Source organism: Sarcophilus harrisii, chromosome 1 (genome assembly GCF_902635505.1).
Source record: "Sarcophilus harrisii chromosome 1, mSarHar1.11, whole genome shotgun sequence".
NCBI classification, from domain to species: Eukaryota; Metazoa; Chordata; class Mammalia; order Dasyuromorphia; family Dasyuridae; genus Sarcophilus; species Sarcophilus harrisii.
In genome coordinates, this window is record NC_045426.1 from 96,059,952 (window position 1) to 96,082,222 (window position 22,271).

Consider the following 22,271-nt stretch of genomic DNA (forward strand, 5'->3'; position numbering starts at 1 on the left):
TATATAAAAATATATAAAAAAGGGAAAAAACCAAAGTAAAAAAAAGTGAAATTAGCATGCTTCAACCTGCATTCAGACTCTATAGTTCTTTCTCTGGATGTTAATAACATTTTTCATCAAAAGTTTCTGCACATTATCTTATATCATTGAATTTCTGAGAAGAGCTAAGTCTTTCACACTTGATCATCATGCAATATTGCTGCTACATTTTAGAATGTTCTCCTGGTTCAGCTCACTTCACACGACATCAACTCATGTAAATCTTTCCAGGCTTTTCTGATATTCTCTGCTTCTTATTTTTATAGCGTAATAGTATCCTATTATATTTATATATCACAACTTGTCCAGTAATTCCTCAGTTAATAGGCTTTCCCTCAATATCCAATTCTTTGCCACCACAAAAAAGAGCTGCTATAACATTTTTGCATATGTAGATTCTTTCCTCTTTAATTGCTCTTTTCTTATTTTTTTCTTATTTCCTGTGTATTTCTGAATAGATAGATATACATGGATGTCTATATTTATAGCTAGATATAAATCTATATCTAGATATCTCTCTTCTCTTTCCCTCTCCTTCTCTCTCTCTCTCTCTCTCTCTCTCTCTCTCTCTCTCTCTCTGTCTCTCATTTCTCTCTTTCTTCTTTCTTCTTCGAACCAATCCTGATGAGAGCTAAGTTAAAGCATTATCCATTTCCTACTGCTGATTTGGAAACTTCACCTATGATGTTGCCTATAATCTGCCATCTTGTTTCTCACTCAGTTCTAGGTTTATCATTCTTTCTCAAAAATATTAATTTGCAACTTGGAAGGCTCAACTTGGTCCCAGGAGCTTGATTCTCTCAATGTTTTTCAAAGGAACATAAATATTAAAATTAGAAAAGATTTAAGAGATTAGCTAATGTAGAACACTTATTTTCTACATCAAAAAACTAAGGATGGGATTAAAACACCAGGTGCCTGGGCAAGTTTCCTTTTAAATATATTAACAACTCATTTCTTTGCCCATTTTCTCTTCCCTGCCATTACACAAACACTTAATTTTATTAATTTAATTACATAAGGTGAGTCTTTGAACATTTTAACTGGTCAATCAATCACAGCATCCCTAAGCTGACATGTTTCATGTTGGGCTGCCTTACTGAAAGGTAAAAACATTTTTTTGAAAGAACGCCACTACACGAATGTTTGTGGCAGCCCTTTTTGTAGTGGCTAAAAACTGGAAACTGAATGGATGTCCATCAGTTGGAGAATGGCTGAATAAATTGTGGTATATGAATATTATGGAATATTACTGTTCTGTAAGAAATGACCAACAGGATGATTTCAGAAAGGCCTGGAGGGACTTACACGAACTGATGCTGAGTGAAATGAGCAGGACCAGGAGATCATTATATACTTCAACAACAATACTATATGATGACCAGTTCTGATGGACCAGGTCATCCTCAGCAACGAGATCATCCAAATCATTTCCAATGGAACAGTAATGAACTGAACCAGCTATCCCAGAAAAAGAACTCTGGGAGATGACTAAAAACCATTACATTGAATTCACAATCCCTATATTTATGCCCACATGCATTTTTGATTTCCTTCACAAGCTAATTGTACAATAATTCAGAGTCTGATTCTTTTTGTACAGCAAAATAACGTTTTGGTCATGTATACTTATTGTGTATCTAATTTATATTTTAATGTATTTAACATCTACTGGTCATCCTGCCATCTGGGGGAGGGGGTGGGGGGTAAGAGGTGAAAAAATGGAACAAGAGGTTTGGCAATTGTTAATGCTGTAAAGTTACCCATGCATATATCCTGTAAATAAAAGGCTATTAAAAAAAAAACACCACTAATTGGAAAAAAAATATATAAGTTTCTCATTAGACAGTAAAGTCTCTTCCAATCTTTTTGGTTCCCTAGTGTTTTACAGTAGTTACTATGTCTATGAAGTATAATATTATAGATAATTTGAAGAATTATAATATAAGCAATTTTCCTAAACACCTGTGCATCATCTTATTTTTTGATTTAATCTCTTGAATTGCAGTCTTGGAATACAAGTTGATATTCCATTAAGGAAGTATTTTTTTTCCTGCTTCTGACAGAACTTTTAAAAGATCTTGTTGTCTGTCTCCTTGTTTATTTCATTTAAGTAATTTGCATGATGGATTTGTAATGCTACTGCACACAATCTTCAGTCCCTGGGAATCCTGAAACAGACAGTGTTATGATAATAGGCATGCCTGCCCCATTAATTCTTGTAGTACCAAATCCATCATATCAGTATAAGTGACAGTTGTAGCAAAGCAGTAAAATATTTCTTGTACAAACTTGGTTGTAGGTAAAGAAGATAAAGAAAGATTTAGATGAAGAAAATTGCTAACAACTTGTTAATAGGCAGGTGAATGCAGAAAAGGGGGTATTAGATGGTTAGTATAAAATTAGGCAAAAAAAATCATCTCTCCAATTTATTTCTTTTTATCTAATTTGAGAGAAATGATAAAAATGACATTTTTGTGAGCAGTATAAAAAAATCATTGTTTTTAGCCCAACAAATATTTAACTCTTCTTACAAGAATCAATGATGTAAATGTCATTTTCTTTCATACTACAGGTATTCTTCCCATTTTCAGATTCTTTTGTAATATTCTGTTTGCATGTCTTTCTGGTTTTTATTTCCTAATCTATGTCTATTACAATCTTGTATGTATGTATGTTATTATATACTTATATATGTGTGTGTGTACACACACATACACACACACACACACACAAACAAACACTAGCATATGGTATATAAGTCTATTGTTCATAGCAGAGGTCAAAAGTTTAAATATGTGATCACAGTAATTTGGATTCAAATCTTCACTTTGCCACAAAATGTGTCATAATCATAGAAAAAGTCACTAAATCTGATATTTCCCTGAGGAGCTAAGATTAAAAAGCATAAATGAGTTCATTGAGACATGAAAGTTAAATCTACAGCCCCAAATGTAAGAATCTGACCATGTTCACTGACTCAAAATTTTTCAATGGCTCCATATTGCTTATAGGGCAAAATAATAATTCCTCAGTATGTCATTTAAATCCTAGTACAAGGTACTCCCAACTTACATTTTTAGTCTTCTGTTTTATATTACTTCCCTACAAATACTCTCAATTTCAAATTCAACTGATATTGGCTCTCCTATAGAACCTATTTTCTTGTCATCAAAAGTGGTTCCCCATGTCTAGAAGGTAGTGAATCTTCACACTACTTCTAGACTATCTGACCATTTTCTTATTAAATCTTTTAATTTTTATTGATGCATTTTGCTTTTATATAAACATTTCTGGATTTTTCCCAAGTCAAATGAGCTCTCTTGTAGCAAAGTAAAACAATTAAATAAAAATTAACACTACAATAACCCCATCTGAAAACATATTAAAGTCTATCTCTGTAGCAGTCCAACCTTTCTATTATTAAAGTTTTTTATAATGAACATAAATCTATTTTCTCTATTTTTTCATCTCATTTTATTGAAAAAGAGCAAGAAAGGCAAAAAAAAAAACTACTTTCAATACAGGTAGCCAAACAAAACTTAAGTTCTCTTAATAAGTATATACAATATATATATATATATATATATATATATATATATATATATATATATATGTTTATGTGTGTTTATATCCCATTATGCAATATGATTTTAGTATGTCTTTGCAGAGACATGCAGAGAACCATGCAGAGAATAGCATGGTTCATCATTGATCCTCTGGAATCATGAGTGTTCATTGTAATGATGGAAGTTCTAATAGCTTTCCAAATTGTTTGTCTTTGCAATGTTATTGTCAATGTATACATTCTCCCATTTCTAATCATTTCATTCTTTCTAAGTTTCAGAGTACCTTCAAAGCTATTTGTTTTTTAATAACCTTGATGTCACAATATTCATTATTCTTTTGGTTCTGCAGAATTTCCTCTTTTGTCATTGATTGGAAGTAAGGGAAGCTGAACAGATCGTTCCTCTCCAGAATGATCCAATAGTGAGTGGAATGTGCTTTGTCTAGAGGTTGTAGGCACTCTTTCTAAATGTAATTAAGGGATTCTTTCATTATAGATGTTGTAGAGGTGATTCTTGTTTGGATATAGAAAAGTCACAAATATCTCTAAACTCCCTTCAGATTCTTGAGATTAGAATTCATTATTTTACAACATCAGAAATAAATATGACTTATTTTTGTCAGTTATTTTTTTCAATTAATTCTCAAATAAACTTATGTATTAATTGACATGTTTGATGATAGATACATAAATTATATTAAAAAGGATATATTGAAAGTAAAACATTTCTATATAAAATTTGAAACATGCTAATAATATACTAAACTTGTAAGGGAGAACATATACCAGGCCACTTTGACAGGATTAAGAGTATATGAAATAAAGTAAAAAGAAAAATTAGTAAAATTGAAAATACTTCATAGTTTTTTAAAATGCAACTTGAGAATTTCCTATTTTATTTTAGAAATTGTTGGGAATCACTGAGGATTTAGGGGTTGTAGGTAATATAGGAAGTTGTATGGGTTACAAATTCAACTTTGGTTGCTCTTGAGAGGACATATAAGAGAAGAGAGAAATCAGAAAAGAGGACGTTAATTAGAAAGTTTTTGCTATTGTCCAGTCTTCAATTGAAAATGGTTCAGTTTGATTTCAGAGAAGCATAGAGAAACTTCCGTGAACTGACCCTGGAGTAGAACTAGGAGATCATTATAAATGGCAACAGCAAGATTATATGATGATCGATTTTGATGGACTTGGCTCTTTTCAACAATGAGATAGTTCATACCATTTCCAATGGTCTTGTGATGAAGAAAGCCATCTATACTCAGAGAGAGGACTGTGGGGACTAAGTGTGGAACACAATGTATTATTTTCATTCATTTTGCTGTTGTTTGCTTGAATTTTATTTTCTTTCTCATTGTTTTCTCTCTTGATCTGATTTTTCTTGTGCAGCATGATAATTGTGGAAATATGTATAGAAGAATTGCATATGTTTAATATATATTGGATTACTTGCTGTCTAGGGTGTGTGGGGAAGGGAGGGAAAAATTTGGAACACAAGATTTTACAAGGGTGTTTATTGAAACTCATCTATGCATAAGTCTTGAAAATAAAATGTTTAATTAAAATAAAATTGTCTAGATTAAGAGAGAAGTTATAAGCACAGAGAAAGGAACAGCATTAGAGAATTATTAAGGAATAAACCACAAGATTTGATAATGGATCTCATGTGGAAGATGAGCTATTTTACCCTGACTTCTTAGATGATATAAAAATTAATATTTGCAATATGTCATAGTGTAACAATTTAAAAAAATAGGATTTTGTGTTAGCAAGCAAAAGTGTTGGCTATTTATTCAGTTTCTCCTTTGGGTAAGAAATAATAAATCTTTAAAGAAACTGACTTTTCTGGTTTTACAATATTCTGGTGCTTTGGATTGTCAACATAGGATAAAGCAATAAGGAAGGCTGACTAAAGTGAGATGACTCAAGGAATGGGGAAAAAGATAATGGTATATCACTTCTGTCTTCTATTTCAATGTTTTATTTCCTACTTTTATGGAAACCTTTGGCCAACTCTTTCATATGACAAATAATCTCTTATTCTTGTTTCTCCCACTATAACAATATATCTTCAGTTTTTTTCTGTTAGGTCCCACCTAAAATCCCATCTTCAGCCTGAAAGCATTTCCCAACCCTTCTCAATTTTAGTGCCTTTAGTGTGGACTTTGTTTGTACATAAATGTTTGCATGTTGCCTCCCAATTAGATGTAAACTCCTAGAGCACAAAGCCTGTCTTTTAATCTCTTCCCATAAAGCTCCCTGTATTTTTCCCCAGGGTGTTACAAAGTGTCTGGCATACAGTAGGCACTTAATAAATGCTAATTAACTGACTAATGTAATGATGTTTTCAATTCAGTTTGCCTAAGAAATTTGAAATACATTCATGGAAATTAAAATGTTAAGGACAAAGGTTGTTTTATTTTCTTGTTCTTGTTTGTATTTTATTTCTCTGTATCCTCATATGTCTAACCCTAACCCTTCCTACAGTCAGTGGGTAACTAAAATGCCTGCCTGTTGGATGTTTGTTGTACTTTCCAAAAAAGATTATCTATAATTGATAATTTGCCACATAAAACTGCAAGTATATTGGGGGGAGTAGGGTGGGGAGGAGAATAAGATATTGGAAAAATCAGGGAATCCTGGTTGTCATTAAGATCTGACTGCTTAGTTTTTTTTTTTTGTTGTTGTTGTTTGTTTGTTTATTTGCTTTTGTTTTATTTTATTTTGTTTGTTTGTTTTTCTAAAGCAGGTGATATATTTTTTTTTTCTTTCTGGCTTTGGTTATGTCTGGTAGGCAAGATTCAGGCCTATATTTCTCTTACTTTGTTCCATTTGTCACAAAGTCACTAAGATCTTATATAGGAAACTAAGCTGCATAATAGTCTGTGGAATTGGCAGGCATACATACATATACACACACACATACACACAGGTTCAATTTTTTTCTAAAATATCTTTAATGGTTAAATTGTGAAAATTGCTTCCTACTCAGATCCAAAGTCTATAAAGAACATCTCAGATTTGACATGATCTGAGCCCTTAGCTGCAGGCAGTATGACTTCAGGAAACCAACATAATACAGGGACACCTGAGTTCAACTGTTATTGTATCTATCATCTCTATGGTGTCTAGGAAAAGAGAAATAAAAATGAAAAAGGATTTAAAGTGTCAACAATAGCATTTAAAGTCACTTTTAGTGGTACAGGCACCCTTTTCTTTGTAAGTAATATGAACTCTAATAGAGTCCATCCCGTTCCTATTGTCACACAAAGGGAATCCACTTTCCTGCAACAATTATCTTGGCAGCATGACCAAGGCTAACCTAACCCAGTAAATCAGTTAGGTCCATGGCAAATCCCCAAATCTTCCTCCTGGACAGGCCCACTAGAGCATACTCTTGCCCAACAAGTAACATTTGTAATGAAAGAACTCTCACTATCCTGTATTAGCACATGCCTCTTACTGTATTCCTATTGTGCAATTGCTGTAGACATAATTGCATATGAATTCATTCTCAATTAGGATCCTTCCAAATTCCTTCCTAACTTTCTAGATCTGGCCTTATTTCCCTTTTCCTCTCTTCTTTTGACCTTTAAGTAGAGTCTTTTATCTCACAATCCCATCTAGATCAAAGTGATCTACCTCTTGAACTACCTTAGAGAATTGCTATGATTAAATGAGACACCATACCTGAAAATACTTTGAAGGTCTTGGAAAATTTAAAAAATGTCAACAATTGTTATATAGAAAGGAAAGAAAGGACCAAAGATTATAGGATAAGACAGAAAATGCAGAAATTTTCCAATGAAATGGGCCTGATTTGGGAAATGTATCAACATACAATCAATAAGAAAAAATATAAACTCCTTCAACTATGGGAATCAGGCAAAGGATTGTGAACCTGTTAGAGATAGGAAGGGAAAACGATCTTTCACTGAAAGGGTGTGCATTAGTACAGGTGTTTTTTGTAATTGTGAAACCTTGGGAAATGCAGAATTTCACTTATCTTCATTATATCCTAGGGTGATAAACCAATAGGAATTTAGTTCCTGCAAGAGCAATTTGGCATCTTTTATATTTACCAAAGAGTTTGGTCTTCCAGACTAAAGGTATTATTTTGTTCTTTCATTTTTTCAGTAGAATTATGCAAAACATCTCAAATATAAATATATTCAATAATAAAGCCCCCTGTGGAAATTTTTATCTATAACTTTAAGTTTTAGTAAATAAAATCTTCACAAAAGAATAGCTTTGGTTTGTATTTGACAAATGCATTTTCTCTCTTGTAAGATGTTATAACCCTTGGTTGGTAACATAATTCAAATTGCTCACAAAAAAAACAAAGCACTTTGAGTATAATCTTTTATTCTGTTTATAATTGGATTTCCCAGTTAGTGGATCTTGGCAAGAGACAAGATAGTAAGGGGAATAATGGTCACCACCTCCATTATTTAAAATAGTATGAGGTTGCTAGCAAAATAATTGATGGTCCAAATCCCTAAAGCAAGAAAAAGAGAAGAAAAATACTCATTTCATTGTTGTTATGCTGTCTAGAAAATCCATGGTGATCTCATCAGCTCCCATGGATTCAGTTACCATCTTTATAGATCTACTTAATCTGCTCCAAACTTTCTACTGACTTCCAATGCAGCTTCTCAAATTGCCTATCAAATATCTTGAACTGCATGAGACATCTTAAACACAATATAATTAACAGTGAATTCATTCTCTTTCTTCTAAAATCTTACCACTTTGAACCCAAACTTCACATTCTCATATATATATATATATATATATATATATATATATATATTTACTGTAGGGAGCAACATCATCTTTCCATTACTTCAGGTTCACATTTTGGGTCCAGTGAGTGTAGTCTTTTCACTATCTTTCATATCTAATATATTATTGATATTTGTCAATTTCATCTTTGCAATGACTCAAAAGATATCTCATTCTCTTCAATGACATTGTCACCACTGGAAAGCAGGATCTGTACACCTTACATATTAATTACTGTAATACTCTACTAGTGGGCCCTATTTCAAGACACCTCTCTCCAGTCTATTCTCTGTTCAGATACCAAAGTAATTTTCCTAAACCACAAATCCAACTATATCACCATCCTGTACAATAAACTCCAGCAGCTTTCTATTGCTTTCAAAATTAAATACAAGATGGCATGTTTGACTTCCAAATCACTTGATAACTTTCCCATATTTTTAAATCTTACTCTACAATACATACTCTTTGATCTAGTGACACTGACTTTCTAATCATTCCGCAAATAAAATATTGCATTTCTTATATCTGGGTATTTTTCTGGCTTTCTCTCCTCCCTGAAATGGTCTTTTTCCTCCCGATCTTGCCAACTTCAAGTCCCAAATAAAATTCCTTTTTTTAAATATAAGCCTTCGCCAACACCTCTAATTGTTTATTATTTTTATTATTATTATTATTATTTTCCCCAGTTACATGTAAAAAAATAGTTTTGGTTATACATGTGCATTCATATTTTTTTAATATATTTCCTTGTGAATCATACTGAACGAGATGAGGTGAGATCTTTCAAGACAGTTGTGAAAATCGAGTAAGGCTTCATTTATTTCAAAGTTTGATTAGGCCTGAAGGACTTTAAGCATTAAGTCAAGGGCATACTTAAGCCTCCTCCCTGCTATCCTCCTGAGGGCATACTTAAGTTCCCTTATTGTTATCCTCCCTATTTCAGTCAAATATGGGCAACTATGTACTTATTGGTCAAGTTCAATTTCTTGGGTAGTTCCCACATTTAGAATGTAAGATCCTCAGCCAATAAGGATGAGGGTCAGTGGTGGGAGGGGGTATTTGTGTTAGGGATAAAAAGTGTTGACCCTGACCCCTACAGTGCCTCCTCCCTTTGATTGTCTGCTCCATGGGTGGGACGCCCGATTCTCCCAAGAACGTATAATAAACTTTACTTTGCTTCTAGAGATCTCTCCAGCTTTTTTTATTAAATGCTATCTGAACCATACAATATGGAGAGAGAAAAATCAAAGCAAAAGGGGAAAAAACACAAGAGAAAAACAAATAAAAACAAACAGAAGAAAAAGAAAAAAATGAACATAGCATGTATTGATGTACATTCAATCTCCATGGTTCTCTTTCTGCATCTAATGATGTTTTCCATTCAAAGTTTATTGGGATTTCTCTGGCTCATTGAACTACTGAGAAGAACCAAGTCTGTTATAGTTGATTATTGCACAATTGTTCTTTTATTGTAAAATGTATTCTTGGTCTGTCTATTTCACTCATCATGTTGAGGTCTAGATTTGGGGTACCTAAATTAAATTAGGGTTTAGTTGAGGTCTGGTGGCAGGTTTGGGGTATAGAAAGTCAAGCAAAGTTCCCCTGCAACCCCCTTGGATTCAGCGCAAGGATAAATGAGGTCTAGTAGTGGCATGAGTTCCCAATATAAACATTTATTAGCCCGAGAGCTAGATTGATAAAAGAAGTTTATTATTGGGTTTCGAAGTAAGGAGATAGGTGAAGATAGAGATAAGGAGGGCACTGGACAGAGGGTCCAGTGGACAGAGGGTCCTCACATGGCTAGCATGTTTGGAATCTCTGCAAAGAGGGGGTCCCAGGGTCTCCCATTTATAATAGGAGACTTAGCTCAAGGGGCTTTTGAGTGTAGCCCCAAAGTTGGCTCAGATCTGGGTAGGGCTGGGACAGGTCCGGAAGTTCTATTGGAATTCAAAGGGACCAGGATTTATGAGTTAAGGGGTAATTTACATTATTAACTAGGAGGGGGTTGGAATATAGAAAGCAATCTTTCCCCCATCAATCATACTTCATGTAAATCTTTCAGGCTTTTCTAAAATCAGCTTATTCATCATTTTAATAGCACAATAATATTCCATTGCTTTCATATAACACAACTTATTCAGCCATTCCCTATTGATAGGCATCTACTCATTTTCCAATTCTTTTCTACCACAAGCAGAGCTGCTACAATCATTTTTACACATGTGGGTCCTTTTGCCTCTTTTATGATTTCCTTGGGATACAAATCCAGTAGTGACACTGCTGAGTCAAAGAAAGTATATGCCCAGATTTATATCCCTTTAAGCATAGTTTCAAATTGCTTTCCAGAATTGTTGAATCATTTCACAACTCCACCAACAATGCATTAGTATTCCAATTTTCCCTCATGCCCTCGAACATTTATCATTATCTTTTCCTGTCATCTTATCCAATCAGAGAGGGGTGAGATAGTAACTCATTTGTTTTAATTTGCATTTCTTTAATCAATAGAAATTTAGAGCATTTGTTTTCATCTGAATATTGATAGTTTTAGTTTCTTCATCTGAAAATTGTCTGTTTATATCCTTTGGCCATTTATCAATTGGGGAATGACTTGTATTCTTATAAAATACACAGTTCTTTATATATTTTAGAAATGAAGTCTTTATCAGAAACACTGGCAGTAAAAATTTTTTTCTCAGCTTTGTGCTTACCTTTTAGTCTTCTTGTGTTAGTTTTATTTATGCAAAACCTTTTTAGTTTAATGCTACCCTTTCTCTCTCTTAATTTCTCTTTTAAGAATTTAGATGCTACACCACTTGGTGTATATATGTTTAATATTGATAATGCTTCATTATCTATGCTACCCTTTAACAAGATATACTGCCCTTCCTTATCTTTTTAAATTAGATCAATTTTTGCATTTGCTTGATCTGAGATCAGGATGTCTACCCCTGCTTTTTTTACTTCACCTGAAGCATATGCTCCAACCTTTTACCTTTACTCTGCATGTATCTCCGTGATTCAGGTGTGTTTCCTGTTAACAACATATTGTAGGCTTCTGGCTTTTAATCCATTCTGCTAATCACTTCCTCTTTATGGGGGAGTTTACACCATTCACATTTATGGTTAAAATGACCAATTCTATATTACTTGCCATCTTGTTAACCCCTTTTTATGTTTTTCTCCCTTCTTTTCTCCTTATCCCCCTTCCCAGTATTAAACTTGTGAGCACCACTTGCTTCTCAAAACCCTCCCTTTTTAGTATCCCTCCCCCTGTCTTAGAGTTCCTGCCACTATCTTATTCCTTTCCCTCACAGTTTCCGTATTCCCTTCTGCTTAGCTTATTCCTTCCCTTTTCACTTTTCCTTTCTCACTTTTCAATGTGGTAGAAGTTTCACCATAAATAGAATAAAAAAATTTTCTCTTAAAGCAAATTCTGATGGCAGTAAGATACACAATATATTCATCCCCCTCCATTTTTTCTCTCAGATATAATAGGTTTCCTTTGCTTATTCGTGAGATGTAGTACCCCTACTTTACCCTTTTTCTGGTACAATGTCCTTTCCATTTCTAGTTTCTAGAACAAGGTATACATGTATTCTTTATACATCTTTACAGAAGAAATATAGTTCCCAAGATTTCTTTTTACCTTTTTAGGTTTCTCTTGAGTTCTATATTTGTAGATCAAACTTTTTGTTAAGTTCTGGTTTTTTCATCAAAAAATCAAAAATTTGCTTATTTCGTTGAATGACTATCTTCTTCCCTGAGAAAAGATGCTCATTCTGGCCAGGTAAGTTATTTTTGGTTGCATACTGAGTTCCTTAGCCTTTTGGAATATCATATTCCAGGCCCTTCGATCTTTTAATGTAGATGCTGCTAGATACTGAGTGATCCTTATTGTGGCTCCTCTATATTTGAATTGGGTTTTTCTAACTTGGAGTATTTTTTCCTTCGTTTGAGGGTTCTGGCATTTGCCGACTATATTTTTTGGTATTTTGATTTTAGGATCCCTTTCAGTGGGTGATTGATGAATCCTTTCAATGTCTATTTTATCCTCTGTTTCTATGACTTCTGGGCTATTCTCTTTGATAATTTCCTGGAAAATAGTGTCCAGGATCTTTTTTTCATCATATTTTTCTGGGAGTCCAATAATTCTCAGATTGTCTCGCCTAGACCTATTTTCCAGGTCTGTTGTTTTCCCAAGAAGGTATTTCACATTTTTATCCATTGTTTGATTTTTTGCTTTATTCTTGCTGTTTCCTCAAGTCATTCAATTCCATTTGTTCGATTCTGATTTTCAATGAAGTATTTCCTTCACTCACTTTTTAAATATCTTTTTCTAATTATCCAATTGAGTTGTTTTGTTCTATGGAATTTTTTCCCATTTTGCCAATTTTATTTTTTAGAGAGCCATTTTCTGTTTCCAGTTCACTAATCCTATTTTTCAAGGATTTGATTTCTTTATCCACTCTTTCTTTAAATGAGTGGGATTCCTTCTCCAGACTCTCTTGCCAAGCCTCCCTCTCCTTTTCCCATTTTTCTTCTAGCTCTCTTGTGAGAGCCTTTTTAATTTCTTCTATGAGATTCATCTGTGCTGAGGAACAGATAATCTCCTCCTGTGGGAATTCACCTGGAGAAAGTCTGTTTTTAGCCTCCTCAGGGTTTAGAGTCTGCTTTCTATCCATATAGAAGCTGTCAATCATTAAGGTCCTTTTCAATTTTTTGCTCATTTTGTCAGAGAAGAATCAGAAACAAACTAGCAAAGAAAAAAAGAAAAAACAAAAAAACAAATGCAATCTGCTTTTTTGTGGGGAGGGGTTGGGTGGTGTTACTGAGCTTCCTTTATAGACTGCAGGGGCAGCAGCGAGGCACCAGCAGGACTGTGTTGCTCCTGTGCTCTGAGACTCTGAGAGCGTGCTGAGACGCTGTGGGGGAGGGGTAGCCGGTCTCAAGGAACTCCAGCTGTTTGGGGTTGTATTCTACACCCCCCGTGTTTTTAGCTTCTCTGCTGGGCTACTGACTTGCTGCCAGGGTAAAATATCCAATCCTGTAGTGAAGCTCTCCCCGCAGAGATGGCTGAGATCACCCCCCACCCTCCTCCGGTCTGCTTGGCTGTGAGCTGCCTGCCCAGCTCTTGCTGCTGCTGCCCTCAACCTGTGCCCGATCTAAAATCGTCTCTGCCCTCCAGCAAAAACAGGCCTTTCCTGTCAAATATCAAGAATGTCTTCTTTTGGTAACTATTTGTGGGTTTTTTTTTCAGTCAAGCATTAATTCAGAGGCTTGTCATGAAGTGAATTCTGAGAGAAAACACAGAGCTTACATAGCTGTGTGCCTCCTTGCCGTCATCTTGTCCGGAAGTCCCTTTTTAGTTTAATGTAAAAAAAAAGTTGTCCATTTTGCATTTCATAATGTTATCTAGTTCCTCTCTAGCCATAAGTACACTATCCCTTGCTTTCCTAATTTGCTTATAGTATCACCTTTTATGCCTAAATCATATATCCAATTTGAACTTATTTTGATATGTGTGTGACATGTAGGTCTATGCCGAGGTACTAACAAATAATTTTTCAGTTTTCCCAGCAATTTTTATGAAATAGTGAAGCCTAATCTATCCCACTGATCCACCACTATATTTCTTAGCTAATACCAAATGTTTTCCATGAATAATGCTTTATAATAGAGTTTTAGTTCTGGTACTACTGGGCTACCATTATTAGTATTTTTTTTTCCATTAATTCCTTAGATATTCTTGACCTTTTCATTTTCCAAATGAATAATAAAATCTGCTCTAGCCTTTTACCCTTACTCTGTATGTATCTCTTTATTTCAAATTTATTTCTTGTAAACAACAGATTCTGTTTTTTAATTCACTCTGCTATTTGCTTCCATATTAGGGAAGAATTCATTCTATTTACATTCATAGTAAAGACTACCAGCTGTTTATTTCCCTTCATCCTCTTTTCTTCCTTGAACATATTTTTGTTCTCTTTCTACCCTGTCCCTTCTTGAGTAGTGTTTAGTTTCTAACTCATCCCACCCTCAACCTGCCTCTCATCTTTCATTCCTTTTCCCTTCTCTTACTCCTTTCTCTTTGTGTCACTATACTTACTTCCCCCCCCCCCTTTCTCCTTCTGTGTCTTTATAGGATAAGATAAATTTCTATTCCTAATAGAGTGAATATGTTATTTTCTCCTTGAGCTAAAAGGCCAGAGATTAAACTTCAGGAAATGCTCATCTCTGTCTCTTCTTTCCCTCTATTGTTATGTCTTGTGCCTCTTTATGTAATCTAACTTCACCCATTTAACTTCTCTTTCTTTTTCTCCCAGAACAATCTTTTTTGTTTTTCACCTCTTAATGTCTTTTTCTTTTATGTCATAACATCAAAGTCAATTCATATTCATATTCTCCATACATACATGCCCTCTCTAACTGCCCCAATAAAAATAGTTCTAAAAAGTTACAAGTACCAGTTTCCTTCTAGGGATATAAACAGTTTAAATTTTAAATAAGTTTTTCCTGTTTATCTTTCTATGCTTCTCTTGAATGTTTGATTATCAAATTTTCTATTTAGTTCTGATTTTTTTCAATAGAAAATATTAAAAGTCTCTTATTTCACTGAAGATTCATCCCCCCAAAAAACAATACTCAGTTTAGCTGGGTAGTTAATTCTGAATTGTAATCCCAGGTCCTTTGACTTCAAGAATATATTATTCTAAGTCTTCTGATCTTTTATTGTAGAAGCTGCCAGATCCTGGGTAATGTTGACTGTTGCTCCTCAATAGTTTAATTTTTTTTGGCAGTTTGTAGTATTTTTTCCTGAGATTATACTTCTGGAGTTTTGCAAAAAAGTTCTTTGGGTTTTCCTCATGGGATCTCTTTCTGGAGGTGATCCATGTATTCTTTCAATGACTATTTTGCTCTCTGGTTCTAGTATTCAAGGCAGTTTTCCTTGAAGATCTCTTGAAGAATGCTATCCAGGTTCCTTTTGTGATCATGACCTTCAGGATGACCAATCATTTTTATATTGTCTTTCCAGGATCTATTTTCCCAGGTTGCCTGTTATTCCAATGAGATATTTTACATTTTCTTCCATGATTTTTTCATTCTTTTTAGCTTGTTTAATTGCTTCTTGATGTCCTATAAAGTTATTAGCTTCTATTTGCCCAGTTCTAATTTTTAATTTATGATTTTCGTCAGTTAGGTCTTGTATCTCTTTTTATATCAGATTAATTCTACTTCTCAAGCAAGGTGTTGTTTTCTTCAATGAATTTATTTATTTGTACCAATTGTGTTTTTTAAAAGAATTGATTTCTTCAATGGACTTTTTTTTGTTTGTTTGCATTTGACCAATAGCAATTTTTCAAGGAATTGTTTTCCTTTTCCTAGTTGCCTCTAAGCAGAATCCTGCCTTCACTCTGTCATTTTGGCCCTGCTCCCAGATCCCTTCAAATTTTTAATGTCCTCCCTAGATTATTTCCTATTTATCTTGTACCTAGCTTGCTTTGTATACATTTCTTTGCATATTATCTCTGCCCATCTCTCCCACTCCAATTATATGGTAAGCTTCTTGAAGGCAGGGACTATCTTTAACTTCTTTTTTTTTTTTAATCCCAATCATGTAGCACAATAGTGGGCTTGTAATGGAAGCTTAATAAATGTCTGTTGATTAATTTATTTATTGCTTAATCTAATGTTAAAGCAATTGAATGAAACTTTTTTTGTATTCTGAGTCTTTGGAGTAAGGAGATTGTCATGTCCTGGAGAGGGGGAAAAAAAGCCCTGTGAATTCATGGGAAGAAAGATATTTCTTCTTCATAAAATTTTCTTAGACACTGCATGTACTCAGAGAATAAATGGCTTTGAGAATTGAAAGGAATGTCATAGGTTATTTTGCCCAACTACTATCTGAAGAAAACGTTCTGTCTCATTATATACAATAATCATTTTCCTCTGCTATAAGTCTTTCAGTGAGTGTGGGCCAAATACATTTTGAAGCTGCTCTTTGCATTTTCATATAGCCTTAATTGATAAAGTTTTCACTTGTATTCAATTGAAATCTACATTTCTACAACTTTCCTCTGTTGTTTCAAGATTTTCTTCTGGGATCAAACAGAATAAATTTAATCTCTCTCATGGTAATCATTCAAATTATTTTCATTGTTTTGCTTAAGACAGCTAGGTTTCAGGAATTTGAATGAAATATATATATATATATATATTAATATTTCAATGTCATAATTTTCCTTTTTAATTTTATGTATTTTGTAATATTAATTTAAAAGCATCATTCTGAAAAAGGATCACTAAGGTTCCCCAAAGTGTCAAATGGGCTATGAAAAAATTGTTTAAAAAACCTTATCTTAAGTAGACTTAATTTACCTACTTTCATCAACTAATTCTATGGTCTCCATATAGTCTATGATATGATCTCCATTTCTATCATCATCCATTCTTCTATACATGCTTCTGTTACTTTATGTCCTACAAAAATGTAGTTTTAAGAACAAAAGAAAACAGTTGTGATAGATTCCAACCAGGGAGTGATATAGTAAAATGATAACTTTTCTTATTCTGGTTCAATTGTTGTTTCATCAAAATAATTCAAATGTTTAAGGCAGAATCACTTTTAACTTTGAAATGACAGCACCAAGTTTTAGTAGTGATATAACTTCCCACCCTACAGAAACAAAAGAGTTATTTTCTTAACAATTCAGTCCAAAGAGAAGAGAATTTAAAGTCCTATTAGTTTAACCTCAGGTAAATACCATTCATGAGCTATGATATCATCCTGACTGTTACTCACTAAAATAGGCAACTCTGTTCAAAGTCTGTTCATAACTTCTAGAGACTTTAGTTCCTACCTATGTAGGGATTTCATGTCACAATTTATGTGCTCTATAAATAGGATTTCAAGTGGGGGATGGTATTTTTCATGTCAACACTTTCCAATATGCTTTCAAATTTGGGCTCTAATATTCTGCATTGTGTGAATAATTACCTCTACTCCTCAGTGTCACTGAGTTCAGAAAAATGAAATCAAAGGGCTTCTTTGAGAATGAACCTTGAACTTTGGGTCCTCTTTCTTTGGTTAAGAGAACAGATTGCATATTACTATATGCCTGCTAGGTTTTTTAGTTTCCTTACTAAGTGAAAATATGAATCTTTGATGAATTACATTTTTTAAAAAAAGAAAAATGAAACATTTTATAAAATTAAATTGTTCTCTGGGACTGACAATTTTTTTTTAGCAATCATAAAATTTCAAATCATAGAGGGTTTCTGCCCTGTAATTTTTAATATTATAGGAGAAATAGTCTCTTTTAATTTATTGTGACAATTATAATAGGATAATAGCAAAGACAAGTTCCTACAAATATTTTAGTCTATAGAATATCTTTGTTGTTGCATAGTTCTTTCAGTCATGTCCAACTTTTTGTAATCCCATTTAGGATTTTCTTGACAAAGACATTGCAATGATTTTCCATTTTCTTTTCCAGATTATTTTATAGATGAAGAAACTGAGACAATTATGGTTAAGTGACTTACCAAGGCTCAAAGAACTAATAAGTGTCTGAAGTTAGATTTGAATTCAGGAAGATGTCTTCCTGAAATCAGGCCCAGCATTCTATACACTGTACCACTATTTGCCTTAATGCATGTACCACTTAGTACCTCAAAGGAACATGTTACATTCATATACATAAACATATATGTACATACATACATATGTGTATAAACACACATAAAATATATATTTGGCACATTCAACTTCCCCCCAAGTGTTTTTGTTCATACAGTTCTACATTTTGATATTCAAGATTTTCAAAATTAAAATATCTTAATATTATTATGAAAATAGTTGCTTTCCTTTATATGCCTGGAAATAGTTTATGAATATAACCTTCAAAGGACTGCTTAGATTTTTTGGCTTATTTATTTTTAATATACATTGTTTTATGAATTATGTTGGAAGAGAAAAATCAGAACAAATGGGAAAAAGTATAGGAGAGATTAAAAAAAAACAGAAAAAAAGAAGTGATTATAGCATATGTTGATTTACATTCAGTCTCCTTAATTCTTTCTCTGGTGGCATTTTCTGACCAAAGTGTATTGGGCATCCTTTGGGTCACTGAACTACTGACAAGAATCAAGATTTTCACAGCTGATCATGGCATATTCTTGCTGTTATTGTGTACACTGTATTCTTGGTTCTGCTTGTTTCATTCAACATCAGTTCATGTAAATCTTTCCAGGCCTTTCTATAATCAGCTTGTTCATCATTTTCTATCAAATAATAATATGCCATTACCTTCATAGACCACAACTTGTTCAGCCATTCCCCAATTGATGACTTCTACTCATTTTCCAATTCTTTGCTATCACAAAAAGAAGTGCTACAAACATTTATACATTTAGGATCTTTTCCCCTACTTTATTATTTCCTTGGGATACACACCCAGTAATGACACTGTTGGGTGAAAAGGTATGTACAGTATACAGTGTTATAGCCCTTGGGTCATAGTTCCAGATTGCTCTCCAGAATGGTTGGATCATTTCACAACTCCACCAATGATATATTAGTGTCCCAGTTTTCCCACATCCCCTACAACATTTATCATTATCCTTTCCTAAGCCAATTTGAGAGGTGTGAAGTGGTACTTCAGAGTTGTTTTAATTTGCATTTCTTTTATAAATAGTATTTAAAACATTTTTTCATATGATTATAATTTCATCATCTGAAAATTGTCTTTTTATATCCTTTGAACATTTATTAATTAGGAAATGTTGTGTATTGTTTTAAATTTGACAGTTTTTATATATTTTAGAAATGAGATGTTTTTTGAAAAATACTGTCTGTAAATATTTTTCCCAGTTTTGTACTTCCCTTTTAAACTTATTTTTGTTGCTTTTGTTTGTGCAAAACCTTTTTAATTTAATGTAATCAAAGTTGTCCATTTTGCCTTTCATAATTTCTTTAGTTCTTTGGTCATAAATTCCTTTCTTCTAGAAAGATCTTATAGGTAAATTATCCCTTGTGTTCCTAATTTATTTATGGTATCATTCTTTATACTGAAATCATGTTTCCATTTTGACCTTATTTTGGCATGGGGTGCAAGATGTAGGTCTATGCCAAATTTCTAATATATTATTTACCAGTTTTTCCAGCAATTTTTATCAACTAGTGAGTTCTTATTCTAGAAGCTGGAGTTTGGGGGAGTTGCAAATACTGGAATGCTATAGGCCTTGCTTTTTGTGTCATGCATATCTAGCCTATTCCACTGATCCAACACTCTAATTCTTAGCCAGTACCAAATGGATTTGATGAATGCTGCTTTATAATAGAGTTTTAGGTTTGGTACTGTTAAGGTGCCATCTTTTGTGTTTTCCTTAACTCCCATTATATTCTTGAATTTTTGTTCTTCCAGATGCATTTTGTTATTATTTTTTCTAATTCTATGAAATGATGTTTTGGGAGTTGGACTGGTATGGCACTGAAAAAGTTGATCAATTTAGGTAAAATTGTCATTTTTATTATTTTGCTTGGCCTAGCCATTAACAATTGATATTTTTCTAGTTGTTTAAATGTGATTTTATTTGTGTCAGAGTGTTTTGTAATTGTATTCATATGTTCTTGCATTTGCCTTGGCAGGTAGATCCCCAAGTATTTTATTTTGCCTAGAGTAATTTTAAATGAAATTTCTTTTTCTATCTCTTTCTGATGGGCTTTGTCAGTAATTCATAGAAAAGCTAATAATTTGTGTGGATTCATTTTATATTGTTCAACTTTTCTAAAGCTGTGAATTGTTTCCAGTATATTTTTGGATAATTTTCTAGGATTTTCTTCGCATCCTATCATCTTGAAAGAGTGATAGTTTTATTTCCTCATTGCCTATTCTAATTTCTTTAATTTCTTTTTCTTTTCTTATTGCTAAAGTCAACATTTCTAGTACAAATGTTGAATAACAGTGGTGATAAAGGCCATCCTTGTTTCATCCGTGATCTTATTGGGAATGCATCAAGCTTCTCTCCATTACAAATAATGTTTCCTGTAGATTTTAGATAGACGCTGCTTTTTATCTTAAGGAAAACTCCCTTTATCCCTATGCTGTTTAGTGTTTTTAATAGGAATGGGCACTATATTTTGTCAAAAAGCTTTTTCTGCATCTATTGAGGTTATCATATAGTTGGTTTTGTTATTGATATGATTGATTATGGAAATAGTTTTCCTGATATTGAACAGCCCTGCATTTCCCTTTCATTTTTGATACTGTTGATTTGTGTTTTTCTTTCTTTCCTTTTTCTGATAAAGTTAATCAAAAGTTTATCTATTTTGTTAGCTTTTTTCATAAAACCACTCTTAGTTTTATTAGTTTAATAGTTTTCTTAGTTTTTATTCTATTAATTTTCCTTTGAGTTTCAAAATTTTAATTTAGTATATAATTGAGGGTTTTTAATTTGTTTTTTCCCTAGTCCATTTAGTTGCATGCCTAATTCATTAATCTCCCCTTTCTCTATTTTATTTATGTAGCTATTTAAGATATAAAATTGCCCCTGTGAACTGCTTTGGATGCATCAAATACAATTTGTTATGTTGTCTTATTATTGTAATGTTTTTGAATGAAATTATAGTCTTTCAGTGATCTGTTGTTTGAACCACTTGTTCTTTGGAATTAGGTTATTTAACTTATAATTGGTTTTTAGTCTATCTATCTCTGATCCTTTATTGAATATAATTTTTATTGCACTGTGTTCTGAAAAGAGAACATTACTAATTTCTGCCTTTTTGCATTTGATTATGATTATTTATGCCCTAACATATGGTCATTTTTTTGTAGATGCCCTGCATTGTAGGGAAAAAAAAGGTACATTCCTTTCTGTCCCTATACAATTTTCTCAAGAGGTCTATCATATCTAAGGTTGCTAGGATCCTATTAACTTTCCTAGTTCCTTCTTGTTTCTTTTGTAGTTAGATTTGTCTGATTCTGAGAAGGAAAACTTGAGGTTCCCCTAGAATAATTTTGTTGTCTATTTCTTCCTGTAACTGCCTTAAAATCTTCTCTAGGAATTTGCCTGCTCTACCACTTAATGCATACACATTTACTATTGTTACTACTTCATTATTTATGATACCTTTTATCAAGATGTACTTTCCTTCTTTATATTGTTTGATAAGATCATGTTTACTTTTGCTTTATCTAAGATCAGAATCGCTACCCTTGCTTTTTGTACTTAAGCTGAACCATAATAAATTCTGTTTCAGCCTTTTACCTTTACTCTGCATGGGTCTCTCTGTGTCAAGTGTGTTTCTTGTAAACCATATATTGTAGTATTCTATCTTTTAGTCCACTCTGCAATTTGCTTACCTTTTATGGGAGAGTTCATTCCATTCACATTTACAATTATGATTAACACCTTTGTATTTTCCTGCATCCTATTTTCTCCCTTGTATATACTTTTGTTTTCTCTTTCTACCTTGTCTAGTCCTATGTTTTTTTTTACCCACCCTACCCACTACCTTTTTTCAATCCATTCAACTCATTGCTTTACCTTCTATCAACTCTTCCTCCCTTCTCTTACCTTTTTCTCTAGTATTTCTGACTTCCTTTCTATCCTGTCCCTCCCTTTTCTTGTCTTTTCTTTTTTGCTACTTATTTATAGGTTTAGATTCATTTACATACCCAAATTAATAACTGCTATTCCCTCTTAAAGCCAAAACTTATGAGATGAAGTTTCAGACAATGCTTGTCCTCTTCCCTTTTATCCTCAATTATAAAATGTCTTTTGCACCCCTTCATGTCATTGTCCCATTATACTTCCCCTTTCTGTTTTTTTTTTCCCTAGTACAGACTATTTCCCACCCCTTTATGTCTTT